This window comes from Malaya genurostris, chromosome 2, assembly GCF_030247185.1.
Source record: "Malaya genurostris strain Urasoe2022 chromosome 2, Malgen_1.1, whole genome shotgun sequence".
Lineage (NCBI taxonomy): Eukaryota > Metazoa > Arthropoda > Insecta > Diptera > Culicidae > Malaya > Malaya genurostris.
Window position 1 is genome coordinate 17,862,211 of NC_080571.1, and position 26,302 is coordinate 17,888,512.

Consider the following 26,302-nt stretch of genomic DNA (forward strand, 5'->3'; position numbering starts at 1 on the left):
TGTAATGATGCCTTTCTCATATCAATCATACTATCATATATAATACTGTGGTATTCTTCAAAATAATTTTTTTCGATTCTTAAAAGAATAACCGAAATCGGTTTTTTTCACCATATACTGATAAAAACTATCAATTGGAAAAGATTTGAGGCCGATTTAGAAATTTGAGAAAAGTTAGTGCACTTATTTTCACAATTTTTTGCACATTTTACCCCATAATTCCGGATCCGGAAGTCGGATCCAAAAAATATTCAGAAATTTTGTATGGGACCTGAAGACCTTTCATTTGAATCTAAGTTTGTGAAAATCGGTTCAGCCATCTCCGAGAAAAGCTAGTGCAAAAAAATGTTACATACACACACACAGACATTTTGCGTACTCGACGAACTGAGTCGAATGGTATATGACACTCGGCCCTCCGGGCCTCGGTTCCAAAGTCGGTTTTCACAGTGATTGCATAACCTTTCTATATGAGAAAGGCAAAAAGTAACGTATGTAACACTTCGTAATACTTATGATCCACAAAAAATAACGTATGTAACGCTTCGTAACGCCTATAACTTACAAAATAGCGACGTATGCAACACTTATAACTTTTTTTAAGGTAACGGAATTTAATTCGTTCATCGTAAGAATCTAACTTTTATAACGGTTTTCAACATTCATAATTTCCAAAATAACTCATATGATTTGAATCCTTCTATTTAAGGAAAATAATCGTATGCAAAGCTTTCTAGCTTCTTTAACTTAACGTAACGCTTCGCATCTCACGATAATATCGAGTGAAAGGCTTCGTCAAATGAAACATTTTTCCATATTGGGGACGGGTATAGCGTGTCGGTTAAGTCGATGCCTTTCACGCAACCCGCCTGAGTTCGATTCCCAACCTCGCACATAGGGTCAGAAAGTTTCTCTATCTCGAAGAGTCGAATGACCTTAAGGGTAAAACCTTTATAATCGGAACAAAAAAAAATCCATAGTACCTTTACTCTGGCGTTGACTCAGATAAGTCTCGGAAAACTTTATAGCTTCAAAAACTACTATTTATGCATTTTTATTATTATTATTTTTGTAATATATTTCTCCCCTTTTTCCATTCTATGTGGTTTTAGCTCTGTTCTGCTCCGTAGGGCCTGTCGCTGCGTGCTTTATCGGCAATGGAGTTTTGACCATCACGTAACTCTCAAAATCTCTATCCCACGGTGTAATCTACAGGATCAACAGCCCCAGAATATTTCTCAAACTTATTTTACGTTTTTGTGTCTGATTTCGGGAGGGCCCAGTGTCTCTCGGGCCTTACCTAGTAGTAGCTTTCAAGCGAGTCTAAGGAGTGTATCGAGAATAAACTATCCACAATTTTTTCTTTCAAATTATGATAAAAATCGATATTTTATTCAAACTAAAAATTGATCCTTTGAAGTACGAGGTTAAACTTGACCACAATGAAAACCGGATGGAATTTAAGTAATTCCTTCACGAATTTTCGAACTTTTGATCGATCGCTCTTCATCAAGTTCCGGACAAGTTTTGCATCGCATTTTTTGGACGCCCAATTTTTTTTGAACTCCTGCATGTTCCCAGCTGCCTTACCAGTCTTCTTGAAGACCCTCTTCACGATTACCCAGTAACGTTCGAAGAGTCGAAGCTGAGGGCAATTTGGTGGATTGATATTTTTCTCAACAAAATTTATACCCTTTTCCGCAAGCCAATTAAGAGTAATTTGGCTTAGTGATCCGACGCTAAATCCGGCCAAAAATAGTAGAAGTGTACTATGCTCCTTTATATAAGATCTGCAATCTCTTCTGGAAACACTCAGATCTATAGATTTCTGCATTTATAGTTCCGGTAGTGTAAAAAATGGTTGACTTCAAACCACAGGAACATATTGCTTGCCATACCAGTACCTTTCGACCGAATTTCTCCACTTGAATAGACCTGTCCGCATCGCTCACATCCTCTGCAACGACGACAGTAAAATATTGTGGACCTGGAAGGGTTTTTGAGTCCTCCTTTACATAAGTATCATCGTCCATCAAAACGCATGCATCCGGACACTGCAAAAGACGCAAATGCTATTTACGGGCCCTTGTTGCTGCTCGCTTCTTCTGTTCTACTCTTTGTTTCGAGATTTTCTGCTTCTTGTAGGTCTCATGTGATTTCGCCTCTTGATACGCAGGATTATTCCGGCACTCGTTCCTGCTTTTTTTGGCCAAATCACGTATTGACATTGATTTGTTCTTCATGATTGGAGATACCACTTTTTGGTCCAGTTTCGGGTTGGAAGAACCGGGTTTTCTGCATCTTCCTGGTAGCTCCTCCAAAAAATAGTGTTCCCCAAACCGCTTCGCCCATAAACCATTCGCATAGTAATACCCTTCTCACTAAGCCACGTGTCCATAACCCTTATTTTCACTTCCTTTTCAATACGCGACATTTTGAAAACGCAGAATTTCAAACGCACAAACTAGTAAACAACCGAAAGCTGACAGCCAAACCCACAGCATGCTGTGATGTGAACATAAAATACCATCACAAATACATACGTACAACACAAATGTATGTGGATAGTTTATTTTCTATACACTCCTTATTTTATGTATTTTTTTATTATTACTATTATTATTATTATTATTATTGTCATTTATTATATTTATTATTCGTTTCTATGTCTGATTTCGGGTGGGGCCAGTGTCCCTCGGGGCTTCTTTAGCAGTAGCATTCAAGCGAGAGTAAGTTTGGGATTTGTCGGTTATGTCTCATTTACGATTACATATTTTGAACCGGAAATGTTTGACCTTCCAAATTTGACTGACATTGTTAGCTTTCAAGTAAGCCTAAGTATAGAAATTTAGAGAGTCATCTTCGAGAAATTTCAGCCGATGAAAAATGTGCGGCTAGTCGGTTACGTTTTTTATACTAGAACTCCGGAAGTGACCGCTATTTTATCTTCGAGAATCGAGCGTTAGTAAATTCTGTTTAGATTTTGAAAGGTCTATATGTATTTTCCATATAATTTTATTGGTAAGCTCATTCCACTCAACTGTTGAGCTTGTTCCACTCAGTTTATGGTTGAAAGACTTAATTTTAGCTCTGTTGAGTAAATATACTTTTTGTTTTCTAAGAATGAAAAATAATAATAATAAAATAAAACGGAATTATATCTAATTAGTTAACTCGTTGTTATCTAGTTCCGTGTAGGAGGTTCACTGCACATCGGTGAAGCTTTGTCTATTGATGGAACTGACCTTAACTAAACAGTGCAGCATCAGTTGAGGGGAAGGTTTTCGGAAAATTGCATTAGTTACTCTCGATCCGGTAAACATGAAAATGCAAATATTCACCCAGTCATTGTTTCGGAACCGAAACAGTATAATTTCAATCGGTACAGCAGCAGCAGCAGCAGAAACAGCAGTGGCAGTTCCCAGACGTCTATTAGATTCACGTTTAGGACGGGTGGGAGGAGGAACTTCAACTACCGCAACCCGGCAGAGGCAAAACAAAGTTGTCCAAACGCCCCTGGAGAGATCCAATGAATATTTATGACCTACGCCCTTTCACTGGGCGTCGGAGAAAGAGCTTGATAATTATCATAATTTTCTCCGTTCACTGGAAGCGGTCAATCCATTGCGCAATTCGTGATTTGGAATCGACACAATGGTAGTTTCGGTGCAAATTGGCAACATTAATTATTCATTAGATTAATCAGGCTGCTGTCGTGAAAGGCAAAATTCGCATTTACTGATTCGACATGATTTCGACATGGAAACGGTTTTTTTTTTGTTTTTTTCCTCCCAATTGTATACTGGTCCACATAATAACCCACCTTCCCCTCCCCGGAATCCAAACAACCAACCAAAATCCAAACAGCTAAAATTCGGCTGCTGATTACCACTTATTATCGGATCACCCATCGAAAAATTTCCTAATGACTTTCACCAATTGAAAGCAGTCAATGGTCTGTAATCCGACTGTCCTATTGTAGAAAAACCGAAAAGCATCAAAAGGCAATCTCTCTTGTGACTGTAATCCTCGGCGAGCTCTTCCACCACAATGCGATTGACGGTTGCTCATCGGTACTTTGGGCACATCTTTCTCCTGTCCTCCCGGCCTGCCGGCCAGCAGCAGAACTGGAACCGGGTGGAGGACGCCCATTCATCGGTATCGGAGTTTCTTTATTGCCGCACATTAACTGCATTACGGCGGTGGTCGATTCGGTGGCATTTTACGGTGGCGCAGAGGGGGGCGAGCGAAGCGGACCGAATTCGTTGAGTGGCCATCAGTTCGGACCGAATAGTCAAAAAAAAACCGCCATTCCGGTCACCTCCGTCCCAACATGCCACATCACAATCAAAACCCGCCGGAGTTTGCGACGGAATGAATCGCCGGAAATTGTCTGAAAAGGAAAAGCTTTCTGCTGGCGTTCGTCGCACAATGGTTCTACTTATGTAATTAGGAGGATGGATGAAAAAAGCTTGAGGTTTTTTTTATTTATAGATTTCTTCTCTTTTGGTTCTGGTGACGTCGCTAACTTAGTACTTATACTGTAGTAAGGGGAGAATTTAATTTGCCGAAAATAAATTCCTGCAATAACGACACAAGAACGTGACGAACTTAATCACGTTGTTATTGAGTTTGTTTTTAATTGTCTATCATCCATTTTTTCATACACTCCGATTAGATTAGGCAGGGAAACCCCGGCAAACAATAAACTTTGTGAGTTACTTTTTTCCAAAGGTTCCAGGAAATTTCACCCATCTGTCTAATGAAACATAGTTTCGCTAACTTTCTGCTCTACAATCGGTTCACTTTTAAATACTGCAAGAAAATCGAATATTTGGACGACAAGCTAGCTCTAATCGCCGGCTTACTCCATCGATATCGTTCACAGGGCAAAACTATGAACTCATATAAAACTGTTTATGCTGCACAAACTTTACGAGAGGATGCCCAATCACTGACCCTCATAAAGAAAGTTGTCATATACTATTTGACTCCGTTCATCCTTGTGATGGTGTAATGACGCCTTCCTCATTTTACTCGTTGTTGATAAATTTGGTCGACGTACTGTTAAGGGTTATTCCGATAATATGAGCTCAATAAAACGACTGGCTTTAGGTTTATTAGGATAGAAGTGATCGGAGTTTTCCTGTATAAAGTAAAATCTGTACTTTTCATTGCTATTACATATTTAAACTCAAATATAGCAAAAACATCTTCAAATTTGACTTACGTTTAGTTTCCTTTTTGTATATTCGTCATTGGGTAAAGTTTCTCGGCAAAACCTAAAACAAAGCCTGACAACCTGGGAGGCAGGATTTGTTCCAGAAATTAGAAGTCCTGGAAAACAATTCGAATGTTTAGAAACATATTTGAAAATCTGGAAAAAAAACTTGAAAGTCTTGACAACAATAAAAACCTGTTTAAATCCACCTAGTGGTGTAATGATGCCTTTCTCATTCACTTTTCACCATTCTCTATGCCCTTCTTATGACTTAAAAAGCTGACTGTAAGACTGTGGAACAAATGAACAAATTTCAGCAAAAAAAACTACTGATCGGTGTATGGGTCAATTATAGTAAACCAAGACAGCTCTTTGTTACGCATATAACCCGCCATGTCACTCATGGCGGCTCAATGCATAGGGCGCTGGTCTTACAAGCCAGTGGTCGTATGTTCGAACCCCATATGAAAGGATTCCTAGTGTCAGTAGGATCGTAGTACTAGCCATGCAATGATCCTGTACTCTAAAAAAACTAGACATTGTTCATTACTAGTTGAAGTTTCGAACATCGTTTATTTGTGGAAATTGGTCAAACCATCGCTGAGAAAAGTGAGTGAGATCTATTTTGGTATATATGACCACTATTTCCAGTACTTCCGGAACCGGATACCGGGAACCAGGATAGCCGAAATCGGATTGTTTAGTTGCCTACTGAAAATGACTATCGATTTGTGTAGTTTTGAGACCAGTTTAGAAAAAAATTTACGTTTTTTGTTTCGCCGGTTTAAGTGACGGTGTACAATATTGAACTCACTTTACCCTATAATTCCGGAACCGGAAGTCGGATCCAAATGAAATTCAGGAATTCCGTATGGGACCACGAGACCTTTCATTTGAATCCTAGTTTGTCAAAATCGGTTCAGCCATCTCCGAGAAAACCTAGTGAGATTATTTGACACATACACACACACATACATACACACACACAGACATTGCTCAGCTCGATGAACTGAGTCGAATGGTATATGACACTTGGCCCTCCGGGCCAATTTTCACTGGTCGGTTTTTCAAGCGATTGCATAACCTTTCTATATGAGAAAGGCAAAAATCTAAAGTATTGAGAAAAACTGGAAAGTCTTGAAAAAAAATTGAAAGTCTTAAAAACTTGAAAATAGTTTTTGTTTAGAAAAAAAACTTGAAAGTCTCGAAAAAAATTGAAAGTCCTTTAAAAACATGAAAGTCTTGGAAAATAAACTTGGTAGTCTTCAAAAACACTTGAAAATCTTGAAAAAAAAACTTGAAAGGCTGTGATAGAAACATGAAAGTGTTGAAATAACTTGAAAGTCTGGCAAAAACTTGTAAGTCTCGACAAAAAAGTGACTCTTGAAAATAATTTGAAAGTCTTGAAAACAACTTTAAAGTCTTAAAATAAACTTGAAAAAGTAAAAAAAACTTAAAGGTATTGAAAAAGACTTTTAATTTCTTGAAAAAAATAAACTTGAAAATGTTGACAAAAATCGAATTTTTGAGGACAACTTGGAATCTTGAACAAAAACTAGAAAATTAAAAATAACCTAAAAGTCTTGTAAATTTTTTTTAGGATTCCGAGAAGGACATGACAATCTTGAAAAATATTGAAAGTCTTGCAAAAAACTTTAGTCTTGACAGAAATTAAAAAGACTTCCAAACCATTTAAAAATATTTGAAAGTCTTGAATACACCTGAAGATCTTGAAAATAAAACTTGAAAGTCTATCAAAAAGCATGGAATTTAAGACTATCAAGTTTTTCTAAAGGCTTTTATGAAAGTCTTTTAAATAAATTGAATGTCTTAGAAAAAACTTGAAGGTCTTATAAAAACTAGAAAATCTTGAAGAAAAACTCGAAAATTTTGGAAAATACTTGAAAGTCTTGAAAAAAACTCGATAGTCTTGAAAACAACTTGAGAATAAATTAGAAAATTGAAAGCCTTGAAAAAACTTAATAATTGAAAGTCTTCAAATAAATTGAGTCTTAAAAAGTAATGAAACTGTTGGAAAAAACATTAAAGTTTTGAAAAAATAATTAGAAGTCTTGAAAAAAAGCTCGAGTTTAAAAAAAACTCGAAAGACTTTTAATAAAATATAGTATTGAAAATAATTTGAAAGTTTTGAAAACAACTTGAAGGTCTAGAAATATATTTAAAGTCTTGAAAGAAAATTGAAAGTTTTGGAAAATATTTGAAAGTCTTGAAAAAATTTTGAATGACTTGAAATAACTTGAAAGTAATAATAATATCTAGAAAATTGAACCGGCGAACGACTGTAACTAGGTTAAAGCCGAAAATAAATAAACAGTATAATCAGAAAATTAAAAGTCAAAAAAAATATTTGAAAATTTTGAAAAGAAACTTGAAAGTCTTGACAAAAACAAAAAAGTCTTGAGAAAAAAAACTCGAAAGTCTTGAAAAAAACTGGAAAGTCTTGAAAATAAACATCAAAATTACAAGTCTTAAAAAACCTTAAAATTGAAAGTCTTGAAAAAAACTTGAAAGTCTTGAAAAAAAATTGAAAGTCTTACAATGAACTTGAGTCTAGAAAATAATTTTTGTCTTGAAAAAAACTTGAAAGTCTCGAAAAAAATTGAAAGTTCTTTAAAACATGGAAGTCTTCAAAAACAACTTAAAAGTCTTGTAAATAAACTGAAGGACTTGAAAAAACTTGAAAGACTCAAAAGAAATTTGAGTCTAGAAAATAATTTTGAAGTTCTGAAAAAAACTTGAAAATCTTGAAACAAATCGTAAAAAAATACTAGAATACTAAGTCTTGAAAATAAATTAAAAGTTTTGAAAAAAACTTAAAACCCTTGCAAAGAACTTGAAAGTCTTGAAGAAAAACTTGAATTTTCGAAATAATTTGAAAGTCTTGAAAAAAAACTTGGAAGTCTTGAAAATAAACTGAAAGACTTGAAAAAACTTAAAAGTTTTAAAAGAAATTTGAGTCAAGAAAACAATTCCAAAGTCTCGAAAAAAGACTTGAAAGGTTCTGAAAAAAATGAAAGTCCTGAAAAAAAAACTTGAAAATCTTGAAACAAAGTCGTAAAAAATACTAGAATACAAAGTATTGAAAGTAACGTAAATTTTTTGAAAAAAAAACTTAAAACAGTTGCAAAAAACTTGAGAGTCTTGAAAAAAAACTTAAATTTACAAAATAATTTGAAAGTCTTGAAAAAAACTTGAAAGATTTAACAAAAAAAAATGAAAATTTTGAAAAAACTTCAATGTTTTGAAGAAAACTTGGAAGACTTAAAAATGAACTTGAGTCTTGAAAATAATTCGAAAGTCTTAGAAGTTTTTACAAAAGCTTAATAGTCCTAAAAACACCAAAGTTGTAAATACTACTCGGATACTTAGTCTTAAAAAGAAATGAAAAGTTTTGAAAAAAAACTTTAAAGGCTTTCAAAAAACTTGAAATTTAGTTTTGAAAATAATTTGAAGGTCTTGGAAAAACTAAAAAGTTTTTAAAAAGACTAAAAATCCTAAAAAATTTTTAAGCCTTTGAAACACTTGAAAGTCTTTTAAAAAATTTGAAAGTCTTGAAAAATCAAGTAAAATCTTGAACAGTCTTGATAAGTCTTGAAAAGTCTTGAAAAATTCTGAAAAGTCTTGAAAAGTCTTAAAAAGTCTAGAAAAGTCTTGAAAAGTCGTGAAAAATCTTGAAAAGCCCTGAAAAATCTTGAAAAGTCTTGAAACGTCTTGAAAAGACTTGAAAAGTCTTGAAAAATCTTGAAAAGTCTTGAAAAGTCTTGAAAAGTCTTGAAAAGTCTTGAAAAGTCTTGAAACGTCTTGAAAAGTCTTGAAAAGCCTTGAAATGTCTTGAAAAGTCTTGAAAAGTCTTGAAAAGTCTTGAAAAGTCTTGAAAAGTCTTGAAAAGTCTTGAAAAGTCTTGAAAAGTCTTGAAAAGTCTTGAAAAGTCTTGAAAAGTCTTGAAAAGTCTTGAAAAGTCTTGAAAAGTCTTGAAAAGTCTTGAAAAGTCTTGAAAAGTCTTGAAAAGTCTTGAAAAGTCTTGAAAAGTCTTGAAAAGTCTTGAAAAGTCTTGAAAAGTCTTGAAAAGTCTTGAAAAGTCTTGAAAAGACTTGAAAAGTCTTGAAAATTCTTGAAAAGTTTTGAAAAGTCTTGAAAAGTCTTGAAAAGTCTTGAAAAGTCTTGAAAAGTCTTGAAAAGTCTTCAAAGTCTTCAAAGTCTTCAAAGTCTTCAAAGTCTTCAAAGTCTTCAATGTCTTCAAAGTCTTCAAAGTCTTCAAAGTCTTCAAAGTCTTCAAAGTCTTCAAAGTTTTCAAAGTCTTCAAAGTCTTCAAAGTTTTCAAAGTCTTCAAAGTCTTCAAAATCTTCAAAGTCTTCAAAGTCTTCAAAGTCTTCAAAGTCTTCAAAGTCTTCAAAGTCTTCAAAGTCTTCAAAGTCTTAAAAGTCTTCAAAGTCTTCAAAGTCTTCAAAGTCTTCAAAGTCTTCAAAGTCTTCAAAGTCTTCAAAGTCTTCAAAGTCTTCAAAGTCTTCAAAGTCTTCAAAGTCTTCAAAGTCTTCAAAGTCTTCAAAGTTTTCAAAGTCTTCAAAGTCTTCAAAGTTTTCAAAGTCTTCAAAGTCTTCAAAATCTTCAAAGTCTTCAAAGTCTTCAAAGTCTTCAAAGTCTTCAAAGTCTTCAAAGTCTTCAAAGTCTTCAAAGTCTTCAAAGTCTTCAAAGTCTTCAAAGTCTTCAAAGTCTTCAAAGTCTTCAAAGTCTTCAAAGTCTTCAAAGTCTTCAAAGTCTTCAAAGTCTTCAAAGTCTTCAAAGTCTTCAAAGTCTTCAAAGTCTTCAAAGTCTTCAAAGTCTTCAAAGTCTTCAAAGTCTTCAAAGTCTTCAAAGTCTTCAAAGTCTTCAAAGTCTTCAAAGTCTTCAAAGTCTTCAAAGTCTTCAAAGTCTTCAAAGTTTTCAAAGTCTTCAAAGTCTTCAAAGTCTTCAAAGTCTTCAAAGTCTTCAATGTCTTCAAAGTCTTCAAAGTCTTCAAAGTCTTCAAAGTCTTCAAAGTTTTCAAAGTCTTCAAAGTCTTCAAAGTTTTCAAAGTCTTCAAAGTCTTCAAAATCTTCAAAGTCTTCAAAGTCTTCAAAGTCTTCAAAGTCTTCAAAGTCTTCAAAGTCTTCAAAGTCTTCAAAGTCTTCAAAGTCTTCAAAGTCTTCAAAGTCTTCAAAGTCTTCAAAGTCTTCAAAGTCTTCAAAGTCTTCAAAGTCTTCAAAGTCTTCAAAGTCTTCAAAGTCTTCAAAGTCTTCAAAGTCTTCAAAGTCTTCAAAGTCTTCAAAGTCTTCAAAGTCTTCAAAGTCTTCAAAGTCTTCAAAGTCTTCAAAGTCTTCAAAGTCTTCAAAGTCTTCAAAGTCTTCAAAGTCTTCAAAGTCTTCAAAGTCTTCAAAGTCTTCAAAGTCTTCAAAGTCTTCAAAGTCTTCAAAGTCTTCAAAGTCTTCTAAGTCTTCAAAGTCTTCAAAGTCTTCAAAGTCTTCAAAGTCTTCGAAGTCTTCAAAGTCTTCAAAGTCTTCAAAGTCTTCAAAGTCTTCAAAGTCTTCAAAGTCTTCAAAGTCTTCAAAGTCTTCAAAGTCTTCAAAGTTTTCAAAGTCTTCAAAGTCTTCAAAGTCTTCAAAGTCTTCAAAGTCTTCAAAGTCTTCAAAGTCTTCAAAGTCTTCAAAGTCTTCAAAGTCTTCAAAGTCTTCAAAGTCTTCAAAGTCTTCAAAGTCTTCAAAGTCTTCAAAGTCTTCAAAGTCTTCAAAGTCTTCAAAGTCTTCAAAGTCTTCAAAGTCTTCAAAGTCTTCAAAGTCTTCAAAATCTTCAAAGTCTTCAAAGTCTTCAAAGTCTTCAAAGTCTTCAAAGTCTTCAAAGTCTTCAAAGTCTTCAAAGTCTTCAAAGTCTTCAAAGTTTTCAAAGTCTTCAAAGTCTTCAAAGTCTTCAAAGTCTTCAAAGTCTTCAAAGTCTTCAAAGTCTTCAAAGTCTTCAAAGTCTTCAAAGTCTTCAAAGTCTTCAAAGTCTTCAAAGTCTTCAAAGTCTTCAAAGTCTTCAAAGTCTTCAAAGTCTTCAAAGTCTTCAAAGTCTTCAAAGTCTTCAAAGTCTTCAAAGTCTTCAAAGTCTTCAAAGTCTTCAAAGTCTTCAAAGTCTTCAAAGTCTTCAAAGTCTTCAAAGTCTTCAAAGTCTTCAAAGTCTTCAAAATCTTCAAAGTCTTCAAAGTCTTCAAAGTCTTCAAAGTCTTCAAAGTCTTTAAAGTCTTCAAAGTCTTCAAAGTCTTCAAAGTCTTCAAAGTCTTCAAAGTCTTCAAAGTCTTCAAAGTCTTCAAAGTCTTCAAAGTCTTCAAAGTCTTCAAAGTCTTCAAAGTCTTCAAAGTCTTCAAAGTCTTCAAAGTCTTCAAAGTCTTCAAAGTCTTCAAAGTCTTCAAAGTTTTCAAAGTCTTCAAAGTCTTCAAAGTTTTCAAAGTCTTCAAAGTCTTCAAAATCTTCAAAGTCTTCAAAGTCTTCAAAGTCTTCAAAGTCTTCAAAGTCTTCAAAGTCTTCAAAGTCTTCAAAGTCTTCAAAGTCTTCAAAGTCTTCAAAGTCTTCAAAGTCTTCAAAGTCTTCAAAGTCTTCAAAGTCTTCAAAGTCTTCAAAGTCTTCAAAGTCTTCAAAGTCTTCAAAGTCTTCAAAGTCTTCAAAGTCTTCAAAGTCTTCAAAGTCTTCAAAGTCTTCAAAGTCTTCAAAGTCTTCAAAGTCTTCAAAGTCTTCAAAGTCTTCAAAGTCTTCAAAGTCTTCAAAGTCTTCAAAGTTTTCAAAGTCTTCAAAGTCTTCAAAGTCTTCAAAGTCTTCAAAGTCTTCAATGTCTTCAAAGTCTTCAAAGTCTTCAAAGTCTTCAAAGTCTTCAAAGTTTTCAAAGTCTTCAAAGTCTTCAAAGTTTTCAAAGTCTTCAAAGTCTTCAAAATCTTCAAAGTCTTCAAAGTCTTCAAAGTCTTCAAAGTCTTCAAAGTCTTCAAAGTCTTCAAAGTCTTCAAAGTCTTCAAAGTCTTCAAAGTCTTCAAAGTCTTCAAAGTCTTCAAAGTCTTCAAAGTCTTCAAAGTCTTCAAAGTCTTCAAAGTCTTCAAAGTCTTCAAAGTCTTCAAAGTCTTCAAAGTCTTCAAAGTCTTCAAAGTCTTCAAAGTCTTCAAAGTCTTCAAAGTCTTCAAAGTCTTCAAAGTCTTCAAAGTCTTCAAAGTCTTCAAAGTCTTCAAAGTCTTCAAAGTCTTCAAAGTCTTCAAAGTCTTCTAAGTCTTCAAAGTCTTCAAAGTCTTCAAAGTCTTCAAAGTCTTCAAAGTCTTCAAAGTCTTCAAAGTCTTCAAAGTCTTCAAAGTCTTCAAAGTCTTCAAAGTCTTCAAAGTCTTCAAAGTCTTCAAAGTTTTCAAAGTCTTCAAAGTCTTCAAAGTCTTCAAAGTCTTCAAAGTCTTCAAAGTCTTCAAAGTCTTCAAAGTCTTCAAAGTCTTCAAAGTCTTCAAAGTCTTCAAAGTCTTCAAAGTCTTCAAAGTCTTCAAAGTCTTCAAAGTCTTCAAAGTCTTCAAAGTCTTCAAAGTCTTCAAAGTCTTCAAAGTCTTCAAAGTCTTCAAAGTCTTCAAAGTCTTCAAAATCTTCAAAGTGTTCAAAGTCTTCAAAGTCTTCAAAGTCTTCAAAGTCTTCAAAGTCTTCAAAGTCTTCAAAGTTTTCAAAGTCTTCAAAGTCTTCAAAGTCTTCAAAGTCTTCAAAGTCTTCAAAGTCTTCAAAGTCTTCAAAGTCTTCAAAGTCTTCAAAGTCTTCAAAGTCTTCAAAGTCTTCAAAGTCTTCAAAGTCTTCAAAGTCTTCAAAGTCTTCAAAGTCTTCAAAGTCTTCAAAGTCTTCAAAGTCTTCAAAGTCTTCAAAGTCTTCAAAGTCTTCAAAGTCTTCAAAGTCTTCAAAGTCTTCAAAGTCTTCAAAGTCTTCAAAGTCTTCAAAGTCTTCAAAGTCTTCAAAGTCTTCAAAGTCTTCAAAGTCTTCAAAGTCTTCAAAGTCTTCAAAGTCTTCAAAGTCTTCAAAGTCTTCAAAGTCTTCAAAGTCTTCAAAGTCTTCAAAGTCTTCAAAGTCTTCAAAGTCTTCAAAGTCTTCAAAGTCTTCAAAGTCTTCAAAGTCTTCAAAGTCTTCAAAGTCTTCAAAGTCTTCAAAGTCTTCAAAGTCTTCAAAGTCTTCAAAGTCTTCAAAGTCTTCAAAGTCTTCAAAGTCTTCAAAGTCTTTAAAGTCTTTAAAGTCTTCAAAGTCTTCAAAGTCTTCAATGTCTTCAAAGTCTTCAAAGTCTTTAAAGTCTTCAAAGTCTTCAAAGTCTTCAAAGTCTTCAAAGTCTTCAAAGTCTTCAAAGTCTTCAAAGTCTTCAAAGTCTTCAAAGTCTTCAAAGTCTTCAAAGTCTTCAAAGTCTTCAAAGTCTTCAAAGTCTTCAAAGTCTTCAAAGTCTTCAAAGTCTTCAAAGTCTTCAAAGTCTTCAAAGTCTTCAAAGTCTTCAAAGTCTTCAAAGTCTTCAAAGTCTTCAAAGTCTTCAAAGTCTTCAAAGTCTTCAAAGTCTTCAAAGTCTTCAAAGTCTTCAAAGTCTTCAAAGTCTTCAAAGTCTTCAAAGTCTTCAAAGTCTTCAAATTCTTCAAAGTCTTCAAAGTCTTCAAAGTCTTCAAAGTCTTCAAAGTCTTCAAAGTCTTCAAAGTCTTCAAAGTCTTCAAAGTCTTCAAAGTCTTCAAAGTCTTCAAAGTCTTCAAAATCTTCAAAGCCTTCAAAGTCTTCAAAGTCTTCAAAGTCTTCAAAGTCTTCAAAGTCTTCAAAGTCTTCAAAGTCTTCAAAGTCTTCAAAGTCTTCAAAGTCTTCAAAGTCTTCAAAGTCTTCAAAGTCTTCAAAGTCTTCAAAGTCTTCAAAGTCTTCAAAGTCTTCAAAGTCTTCAAAGTCTTCAAAGTCTTCAAAGTCTTCAAAGTCTTCAAAGTCTTCAAAGTCTTCAAAGTCTTCAAAGTCTTCAAAGTCTTCAATGTCTTCAAAGTCTTCAATGTCTTCAAAGTCTTCAAAGTCTTCTTTTAATGTCCCAAAAATTTTCAGTTCTCAAAATTTTTAGTTTCCAAAGTTCACAAATTCATGTTCCACTGGATCAGTGAAATATTGTGAAAAAATTTGATTTATAGTTTCAAATAACGATAATTTTCCACGACTGATACCTTCATGTTCCACCTCGTCTTTTCGATTCGTTGAACAGCTGCAATTATTCGTGCGTTCCACAAAGCAGCTTACAAATCAAACGACGTCGGAACGAGTCACTAGGGTTAATATTTTTTACGACATGCTTCGACATAAGTTGATACCCATAACCGGTATCGGCTGATTGTTCATGCGATTCGAATCAATTCCTTTCGTTCTACGTGATCACCTGTAGAGCTCTTCAATCGCACGAACAAATGTTACGATTGGAAATAAAAAACGATATCAGAGTGAAGCAAGGCAAGGTAACGACAATAGCTCGAACACTTTTTGAAGTGGAAAATATGTTATGAGTCCCACGAGACGCACTTGGCATAAATGATAAGTAATCGAATCGACGGAGGAAACTTTTCTATTCCAGCAACACTTCACAGGAGAAAGATTTATTAATTTTGCCCGTTCTTAGGGGAAAGTTCATACCCAAGTTATGGCAAAGAGCAAACGAATTACACTCCCCCTTTAAACAGCAAATGGATTCAAAGTTTCAATCAAAGAAAAACACGGCTAGTTTAGTCCAAACACCTTCCGGGTCACGTTGGACGGTTGAGAACTGGATTGTCTCGGGAGGGGAAATGAACAAATACTCTGGCAAAAACCTACATCGAATGTGCACAAAAACAAGAAATTCTGCAATAAACAGACACCGTAAAATGGGCTTCCATCAGCATCAGCATGAATAAGTCAGCAGCAACATGTCGAGTGCAATAAACATCAAAGCGAGAGGGCGCTGGCACGAGCCGGCAGGAAAATAGCTTCTAACAAAATTTTATTTCATTTGCCTTCAGCTCATCCATAAATGCGAGCCACTTCACCAATTCAAAAGTGGCCCTCACACGATCATTAAAAGTGTCATTACTAAGTAATGACACTTCTGCTCAAACGCTCGTCATTACTGCATTACTGTACATCATTACTTTTTAGCATTACAAGTTCATTATTAATGATGAGTATTTGTAACTACTCCAGCAATAGCAATATTTTTATTTTCGTTTAGCTGAAAATAAATTTGATTTGCCATTGAAACGTTAAGGTTAATGAAATATTAACAATTTAAATCTACACTTTGTCATTTTTTCGCGTATAGTTCTAAAGATATTCATCACTTCCACAAAAAAATAAGAAGAAGAAATAATGTTGGTAATGATGGAAAATCCACAATTCCATCATTACTGAACTCGTAGACCTTACACGATCATTAAAAGTGCCATTACTTTTTAGTAATGACACTTTTAATGATCGTGTAAGGGCCGCTAAAGAGAGCATGAGCCAAACAAGAAAAATTACCGCCAAACTGAATTCTCCTCCTGCAGGAAGACCACCGTCGAAGAACTTCCGGTCCGAGCAAAAAAAATTGCTTAATTTACGGGATCCTTTCCCGGTATTAAACGGTTGCGATTAATTCCTAGTGCAGACCGTAACTGGCCCGACCCGAGTAACCGTAGCTACTTGGTAAATGTTACGTTTCTTAGATAAACTTCGCCACCCTCATCTTTGTTCCCATCGGCAGAAACTAGCGTCTTTCGTAGAGTATCTTCCAAAAAAAAAAACGGTGGTGAAATGAGGCTACAAAATAAACCACCGACAAGTGACTTGTTGACAGGGTAAAAATCGCTGGCGATTACAACAAACAATGTGATGGTTTTATTTCCAGGCGCAGGATCTGTCTTTAGACGTGAATGATGAAAATTTTCATGACGTTTTTTATTTCACTTTGCTTTTGTTTAACTTTATTATCCTAAGATTATTGGCTTTCGCCTTCTGGTAACTGGTTTTCTGGTTAGGGTTCTGGTCTTTGTCTTTATTTTTTTGTTTGTGAATTTTGGCTACTACTGACTGCAGCTTTTGTGGATCGGATTACAATGTTAAAGCGGCAAAACTACCGAGTATTATGGATCGGGATGGGAATTCCTTGATTTTCATGTAAAAATCATCAAATTACTTATATCTAACGCTGCCAATGATTTTGGAAGCTTTATACGGTTTTAAGTAAAATATGTAAGTTAGGGACACAGCCGAAGCAACGTGAGCATAAAAAACTAACACGCTTCTCTATTACTGGAGATTAGCTCATATCATTGGAAGAAAATAGCTTTAACAGCTCTTTGGAATCGATTATTTGGTCCTATAAAGAACGGATTTAATAAGTACCCTCGATGTTGATAAATGTTGATGAGAATTCTCGAATGCAAAGGAAAAAAACATCTCTCGTGTGTCTCCATGTCCATTTGGAATCGATTTATTGGTCCTAAAAAGAACCGAACGATTGAAATTTTGTGACATTTCAATATGGAATTTTTTAGGATGCGATGAACCCGAAAAATAATGCTGGTTTTTTTCTCACTTGGGTAGAAAAACTGAATCAAAACCTTCGACCGAACACTAGAAAGGCAGAAACGCGTCATAAATGAATAAAAAAAAGCTGAAAAGCTGAAAAGCTAAGCTTTCAGTTACATATGACTATCTCATATAATGTAGAAATTTCTCATAAACTTGAACTTCAGCTGAACGTATTGCTGAAAACATGGAACATGATTTGTAATGACGATTAGGACAACAGGGAAAATTTCTAAAAGATGTGAAAATAAAATGTATTTGGATAAAAACTACACACCAAAACAAATTGAATATTACTGGTACCCTCATACGATGTAATTCATAAAGACTTAATTTGTCAAATGACGGAAAATCTCATTTGTAATGACTTAATGTTAGATGAGCTTGAATTTTACTGGTTTCGACTGTAACTTGCGTTCTGCTAGCAGGTTCGACTGTATAAATTTAAATGCACCTTTTACCAGCCAAGCAGATGCATGCTTCTGTGGCTCAGTCGATTAACAGACGTACTTGCGATCCAATGATTCTCGGTTCAAGTCGCGCGACGGTTGCTCTCAGTATTCTTTTTTTTATTTCAATGAATTTCATTTATAAAGTTTTAGACACAATATTAAATGTTCTTACACGTAAATTTGCGTGAGCTTCGACGCTCCATTTATGTGCATCTAATAAGATGTAAAATCACAGGGTTTTTTTAGTGTGTAGCATTACCCTTGCCTAAAATTGCATAAGGATAAATAAATTCAATAGACAATAGATTGATAAAAATAAATGAAGATAACAACGGAAAACAACGGAAGCAAACCGAAATCAGAAATTAGAAATGTTGTTTCCAAAATCTGAAACCCGAAATCGATACATTACTCAATTCAAAATCATATTTCAAATATTGAAAATTAACAATCCGATATACGAATTCCGAGTTCAGATCTAAGAAGTCAGAACTCAAAAATAAGAACAAAAAAGTTATGAGTTATGAGTTATGAATTGTGAGTAATGAGTAATGAGTTATGAGTTATGAGTTACGAGTTATGAGTTATGATGTATGAGTTATGAGTTATGAGTTATGAGTTATGAGTTATGAGTTATGAGTTATGAGTTATGAGTTATGAGTTATGAGTTATGAGTTATGAGTTATGAGTTATGAGTTATGAGTTATGAGTTATGAGTTATGAGTTATGAGTTATGAGTTATGAGTTATGAGTTATGAGTTATGAGTTATGAGTTATGAGTTATGAGTTATGAGTTATGAGTTATGAGTTATGAGTTATGAGTTATGAGTTATGAGTTATGAGTTATGAGTTATGAGTTATGAGTTATGAGTTATGAGTTATGAGTTATGAGTTATGAGTTATGAGTTATGAGTTATGAGTTATGAGTTATGAGTTATGAGTTATGAGTTATGAGTTATGAGTTATAAGTTATGAGTTATGAGTTATGAGTTATGAGTTATGAGTTATGAGTTATGAGTTATGAGTTATGAGTTATGAGTTATGAGTTATGAGTTATGAGTTATGAGTTATGAGTTATGAGTTATGAGTTATGAGTTATGAGTTATGAGTTATGAGTTATGAGTTATGAGTTATAAGTTATGAGTTACGAGTTATGAGTTATGAGTTACGAGTTATGAGTTATGAGTTATGAGTTATGAGTTATGAGTTATGAGTTATGAGTTATAAGTTATAAGTTATGAGTTATGAGTTATGAGTTATGAGTTATGAGTTATGAGTTATGAGTTATGAGTTATGAAGCATGAGTTATGAGTTATGAAGCATGAGTTATGAGTTATAAAGCATGAGTTATAAGTTATGAGTTATGAACTCTGAACTCTGAACTCTGAACTCTGAACTCTGAACTCTGAACTCTGTACTCTGAACTCTGAACTCTGAACTCTGAACTCTGAGCTCTAAACTCTGAACTCTGAGCTCTTAACTCTGAACTCTGAACTCTGAACTCTGAACTCTGAACTCCGAACTCTGAACTCTGAACTCTGAACTCTGAACTCTGAACTCTGAACTCTGAACTCTGAACTCAGAACTCAGAAATCTGTACACTGAACTGTGAATTCTTAGCTCTGAACTCTGAGCTCTGAACTCTGGACACTGAATTCTGAACTCTGAACTCTGAACTCTGAACTCTGAACTCTGAACTCTGAACTCTGAACTCTGAACTCTGAACTCTGAACTCTGAACTCTGAACTCTGAACTCTGAACTCTGAACTCTGAACTCTGAACTCTGAACTCTGAACTCTGAACTCTGAACTCTGAACTCTGAACTCTGAACTCTGAACTCTGAACTCTGAACTCTGAACTCTGAACTCTGAGCTCTTAACTCTGAACTCTGAACTCTGAACTCTGAACTCTGAACTCTGAACTCTGAACTCAGAACTCTGTACACTGAACTGTGAATTCTTAGCTCTGAACTCTGAGCTCTGAGCTCTGAACTCTGAACTCTGAACTCTGAACTCTGAACTCTGAACTCTGAACTCTGAACTCTGAACTCTGAACTCTGAACTCTGAACTCTGAACTCTGAACTCTGAACTCTGAACTCTGAACTCTGAACTCTGAACTCTGAACTCTGAACTCTGAACTCTGAACTTTGAACTCTGAACTCTGAACTCTGAATTCTGAACTCAGAACGAAAATACGAAAATACGAAAATACGAAAATACGAAAATACGAAAATACGAAAATACGAAAATACGAAAATACGAAAATACGAAAATACGAAAATACGAAAATACGAAAATACGAAAATACGAAAATACGAAAATACGAAAATACGAAAATACGAAAATACGAAAATACGAAAATACGAAAATACGAAAATACGAAAATACGAAAATACGAAAATACGAAAATACGAAAATACGAAAATACGAAAATACGAAAATACGAAAATACGAAAATACGAAAATACGAAAATACGAAAATACGAAAATACGAAAATACGAAAATACGAAAATACGAAAATACGAAAATACGAAAATACGAAAATACGAAAATACGAAAATACGAAAATACGAAAATACGAAAATACGAAAATACGAAAATACGAAAATACGAAAATACGAAAATACGAAAATACGAAAATACGAAAATACGAAAATACGAAAATACGAAAATACGAAAATACGAAAATACGAAAATACGAAAATACGAAAATACGAAAATACGAAAATACGAAAATACGAAAATACGAAAATACGAAAATACGAATCAAGAAAACACGTTGAATTCAACCCAATATATTATAATTGGATTTATTTTTTTCATTTATGATGCTAGAAATACCAACAAAAACCAAAATGTTGACCTCCGTCAGCTTGGACATTTTTGTGCCGGTGGCAGTCTCACTTGTATTGTGCAACTTCAGCAAATATTGTGGACGGTAGAATCGATCGAACTCGGTTTCGATATCATGTTTCAATAACGCATTTCTTGACTGTTTTTTTTTTCGATGCTCCTGCGATGCCAGCCTTCAGCCAGCTATCGAACTGATAAGATTGAGGTTTCACTTTATGATGCCGGTTGATTTTGTTGTGATCCCACAATGGAAATGTTTTCAACAGCCACTGCCGGCACTTTCGTTCCCATTGGGTCCTTCAGAATGGAGATTGAGTGGATTGAAGTGCGATGGGATGGGATAATGGCCGAAACGAATGATGAAAGTTCGACTTTTCGTTCACCACTCGAAATCCGAATATCGATATCTGCTGATGAAGGCTGAAGGTGATTTTTTGTTTGTTAAATGAACTTGGCGGAATGCCAAACTAATAATTTATCCATGATTTAACTAGTCGTTGGAATTTCAGCATCATTGCCCAAACAATACCGGAAGCTTCTGAAACCCAGAATTTATCACAATCTATCAAAAATGGGGTTGTCTATTTACGGGCCCGAACAGGGAGAACCTTTCCGGCAAGGAGGATGTTCTGAATTAATCAACGACCGTCTTGTGTCTTCCTTCTCGGTAAGGTACGAGTCTCGGTTGACTACCAACAGGTGCAGAAAATGTAACACGTTCGGCCTGACGGTTACAAGACATCAAACGGAAATGAGTCCCATCCTGGTCGGAAAAGGGGAGGAAATCTTTTCGAGTGTCTCTCTTTTCGAGGACCAACTTCTCGTCGATTAGTAGACCGGAGCAAGAATATCGAGCCAGTGAAGACAATTATCGAACAAAGGAAAACCTTCGATGTCAACTAGAATGGTAATCGGTGTAATGCTGCAGTACTTCAGGAAGAATTGTTCTTTTCATACCTCAGAACCGAAAAGAGGCTATAAATTTCGAACTTGATAACTATTGTCTTTGTTCAAATGACGCATAAGATACCAAAGCACTCCATGGAAACAACACCGGCCGTCATGACAACCTGGGCTGAGCAAAGGTGTCAGTTTGTTTCTGTTGTGTTTTGACACATCCGATTGAGTGCTGGCTTTTCTATAAGGGATGTGGTTTCCGATTGAAAAGGATAACATTTTTTCCGAAACGTGCTCAGCATCCACTCGACTCTATCGCAGCTTCTATCCATGAGATGTTTATCATCAATAAAATCTAACGTACTGCTCTTTACGATGATCCATTGGTAACCGATGAAAGATTATGCTATCAAATAACTCGTATTAATGAATCGTACGAACATCGATTCCTAGAGCAAGCGAACCGAGAAATGATCTAAGGCTCTAGTCGTATGTGAAATGCTGTGCATTTTCCTTCCCACCGGTAGGTCGAAACTAAATTCAATCCTTCGCATAGCATGACTTGTCTCGAATTGAAGCACGTCCTCCGGGGAACTCGGTCAAATATATGGAAGAAAAAGGAAAGAAAAAACTTATCACTGCCCTGTGGTAATTCGTTGGGGAATGCAACCGAACACTGACCGGCAGTCGCCGCTGCTGCACTCAGCTGCTGTTCCTGCATCGGCACCGTCGGTCGGTGAAAGGTGCGCTTTTGAAAGCTTTCAAAGCTGATTGAATTTTGTCCGGTTAGGGAATAGGGAAGCAAGACTTTTTTTCCATCATTCTTTTGTTCCTGCACTGGACTTAAGCCATGGGAAGTAGAATTCAGGGCGAACGAGGATGAATAAAAGATGTGTCAAGAAAGGTCCCACTCAACATGCAACGGCAAGGGGACGATTAAAAAGGAATTTAAAGAACAGTCGAGCCATTCACTGCCCGATTGACCGTTCGCTAGGGACGTGAAAATGGAATCCTGCAACGACGAACTCCGGAGTTTATGAGAACACGACAAAAGTGGGGTTATTGCCGGTAAGGTGGTCTGCTCAAACCTGTATTTATTTATCGTTTTACTATTTGCAGTAAAATTTTTGACATTGATTAATGCTACTACTAAATTATTACTTTATTATTATTCTTAAAAACCTATAACACATGATCGTTAATTACCGACAATTCACCGTAGGATAAATACAGGATATTCAATCTCCGACAGGGAATTGAAAAGTTGAAAAAGTGCGGTTGTTGTTCCAATCAGTCTATTGTTGTTCTGAGTCTATTCAACATCGTTTTTGATGAGAGTCTCGTTACAATCCAGTGATACTTGGAAAGACATTGGTTCTTCATTCGCCCCATCTTCCACCGATGAAAATAGTATACGAGGTCTGTTCAAAAAGTTCGCGGAATTTTTTAATTGCGCGCGTCTGGAGAGTCCGGTGGTCAAAATTTTTTTTTTTATTGTGTTGGTAAATATGTCCCTAATGTATGGTGAAATTTTCAGCTGTATTCATTGTTTACATTCTGTCTTGTAGCGGCTGGTGTAGACGTGTTTTTTTTAGCTCGGCGATTTTTATTAGTTTAAACAATGGAAGAGTCAAAGAATTTGTATTAAATTTTGCGTGAAAAATGAAATAAAGTTTAACCAAGTGTGCGAAATGTTACAGAGAGCCTACGGTGAGTCTGCTATGAAAAAAACAAGTGTTTACGAGTGGTATAAGCGTTTCCAAGATGGCCGCGAAGACGTTGAAGACGACGAACGCTCCGGTCGACCCAGCACGTCAATAATCGATGAAAATGTGGAAAAAGTGGAAAAAATGATTATGGATGATCGCCGAATCACTAGAAGTTGCTGATGAAGTTGGCATATCAGTTGGCTCATGCCATCATATTTTTTCAAATGTTTTGGGCATGAAACGAGTGGCAGCAAAATTCGTTCTAAAACTGCTGAATTTTGATCAGAAAAACAAACGCATTACCATCGCTCAGGAGCTGTTAAACCTCCTTATTCACCAGATATCGCTCCGTGTGATTTTTTCCTGTTCCCAAAGTTGAAGAGACAGCGTTTTTCATCGATTGAAGAGATAAAGGCAGAATCGTTGAGAGTGCTACAGAGCATTACAAAAAGTGACTATCAGGGGTGTTTCGAACTGGAAAAAACGCTGGCATAAGTGTATTATATCTAGGGGGGATTACTTTGAAGGGGACCATATAGATGTAGACGAATAAATAAATATTTTTTCAGAAAAATGAGAATTCCGGGTACTTTTTGAACAGACCTCGTATAGCGAATCCGATTATCGAATTTTATTGTAGTTTTCAGATAATGAAAATCAGCCAAAGTGATGGTTTTTTTTCAAAATTTATTTTATTCTTTTCCACTATCTTCATCGAATTATGAACAACCGTTTTCCCCAATGCTTTTGTTGTTTATCATCCAAATTTTCTCTGCTTTAGTTCTGTCTTACTAGTTATAGTTGATGTTTCACCATTATAATTGATAAGAATTTTTCAATAGAGTAAAGTTTCGGCAAATTGATGGGTTCATATCGCACAAAGTTGACTCAGTTGGCAGTCGTCAAATACGTTTCGAGCATAGTTGCAAAATAATAGATGAGGCAAGAAAAGAGTCGACCCTTTGTGCTTTTCTCGTGAATGGCAAAAGACGCACTCTTCCATGTACATCACGCCGTTCATTGTTCCGAAAGTGAGAAAGGGAGCGCCTATTTCATCACCTCCGCAAATCGCCTGCCAGATCAGCAACTTCTTTGCAGAATCCGACACTTTTCTTCTTCAGAATATCATCAGGAAAATAGAACTTATACTTGCCTACGGAATATACTTGCCTGGAAAGTTGATGGATAATGCCCATCAAGACACAACACGATTTGATAAGCAACTTCGTATAGTAATTTGAAAGGGGAAAAAAATTTTACCCCCAAATTTATGCTGGGTTCACATGCCCATTTTCAATAAAGTTTACGTTTCGGCTTTGACAAATCAGTGCATAGCAGTTTATGATGCGCGTTCTGACGGCTCAACATAAACCGCCAGGCAGACGTAAAGTTAATGTTAAGGAGTGTATCGAATATAAGCTATCCACAAATTTTTCTTTCAAATTATGATAAAAAACGATTTTTTATTCAAACTTATAATTGATCCTCTATTGTACGATGTTAAACTTGAGCATAATGAAAACCGGATGAAATTTAAGTTATTCCTTCACGAATTTTCGAACTTTTGATCGAACGCTTTTCATCGAGTTTCGGACAAGTGTTGCATCGCATTTTTGGACGCTTGAACCCAAATTTTTTGAGCTCCTGCATGTTCCCAGTTGCCTTATCAGTCTTCTTGAAGACGCTCTTCACGATTGCTCAGACGCTCAGATCGATAGATTTCTGCATTTATAGTTCCGGTAGTGTTAAAAATGTTTGACTTTAAACCACAGGAACATATTGCTTGCCATACCAGTACCTTTCGACCGAATTTCTCCTCTTGAATCGACCTGTCCGCATCGCTCACATCCTCCTCAACGACGACAGTAACATATTGTGGACCTGGAAGGGGTTTTGAGTCCTCATTTACATAAGTCTCATCGTCCATCAAAACGCAGGCATCCGGACACTGCAAAAGACGCGAATGCAATTTCCGGGCCCCTGTTGCTGCTTGCTTCTTCTGTTTTACACTTTGTTTCGAGATTTCCTGCTTCTTGTAGGTCTTCAGGTGATTTCGCCTCTTGATACGCTGGATCATTCCGATACTCGTTCCTGCTTTTTCGGCCAAATCACGTATTGACATTAATTTGTTCTTCATGATTAGAGATACCACTTTCTGGTCCTGTTTCGGGTTGGAAGAACCGGGTTTTCTGCCTCTTCCTGGTAGCTCATCTGAAGAATAGTATTCCCCAAACTTATTAATGATGGTTTTAACACTAGCACGATGAATTCCTAACCGCTTCGCAAATTTTTGCATAGTAATACCCTTCTAACTTGGCCATGTGTCCAGAACCTTAATTTTCAATTCCTTTTCAATACGCGACATTTTGAAAACACAGAATATCAACCGCACAAACAAGTAAACAAACGAAAGCTGACAGCCAAACGCACAGCATGCTGTGATCTGCGCATAAAAACCATCACAAATACACGCTTACAACACAAATGTATGAAGATTGCTTACTTTCGATACACTCCTTATTAGCAAAACAGTTTTGCTATTACACCGCAACATCGTATAAAGTTTTTGTGTGTGGATTTTTGATTCAATACTCTTATTAAAAATCTTCCCGATGTTGCCTTGAGACTCTTGGTTAAAATTTTCAACAAGTTTTTCATTAGCTTACTTCCCAAAAAGATGGAAAAACGCTAAAGTAATTCCTATCCTCAAACCTGATAAAAACCCAGCAGAAACATCAAGCTATCGACCAATTAGCTTACTTTCTTCAATCTGTAAATTTTTTGAAAAAATTATCTTGTTGAGACTGTTGTCTCATATAAATGAGAGTTCAATTTTTTACCAGAGCAGTTTGGATTTCGTCATGAACATTCAACAACTCATCAACTTGTCAGAGTAACGAACATGATAAAAGCAAATAAATCTTCTGAGTTATTCACTGGAGTTGCTCTTCTAGACAAAGAAAAAGCATTCGACAGTGTTTGGCACAAAGGTTTAATAGCAAAAATGTTTGATTTCCAGTTTCCTATTTATTTGATCAAAATGATTCAAAATTATTTAACTGATCGTACTCTTCAGGTTAGCTATCGGAATTGTAAATCTGAATTGCTACCCGTACGAGCCGGTGTTCCGCAGGGTTCGAGCGTAGCTCCGATCTTGTATAATATTTTCACTTCTGATCTTCCAAATCTACCCGTTGGTTGTCAGAAATCGCTATTCTGTGACGACACAAGTCTATTAGCCACAGGTAGAAATCTAAGAGTGATCTGCAGTCGCCTACAAAGAAGTTTAAATATTTTCAGTGATTATCTGTCAAAATGGAAAATTGAACCAAATGCAGCAAAAACGCAATTAATTATCTTTCCTCATAAGCCAAGAGCTTCTTTTCTTAAACCAAACAATAATCACATTCTCAAATTGAATGGATTGGAATTGATATGGTCTGATCAAGCTAAATACTTAGATTTAACGTATGACAAAAAACTCACTTTCAAGGATCACATTGAAGGAATCCAGGCAAAGTGTAATAAATATATTAAATGTTTATATCCTCTGATAAACAGAAATTCTAAGCTCTGTCTAAAAAACAAATTGTTAATTTATAAACAAATTTTCAGAC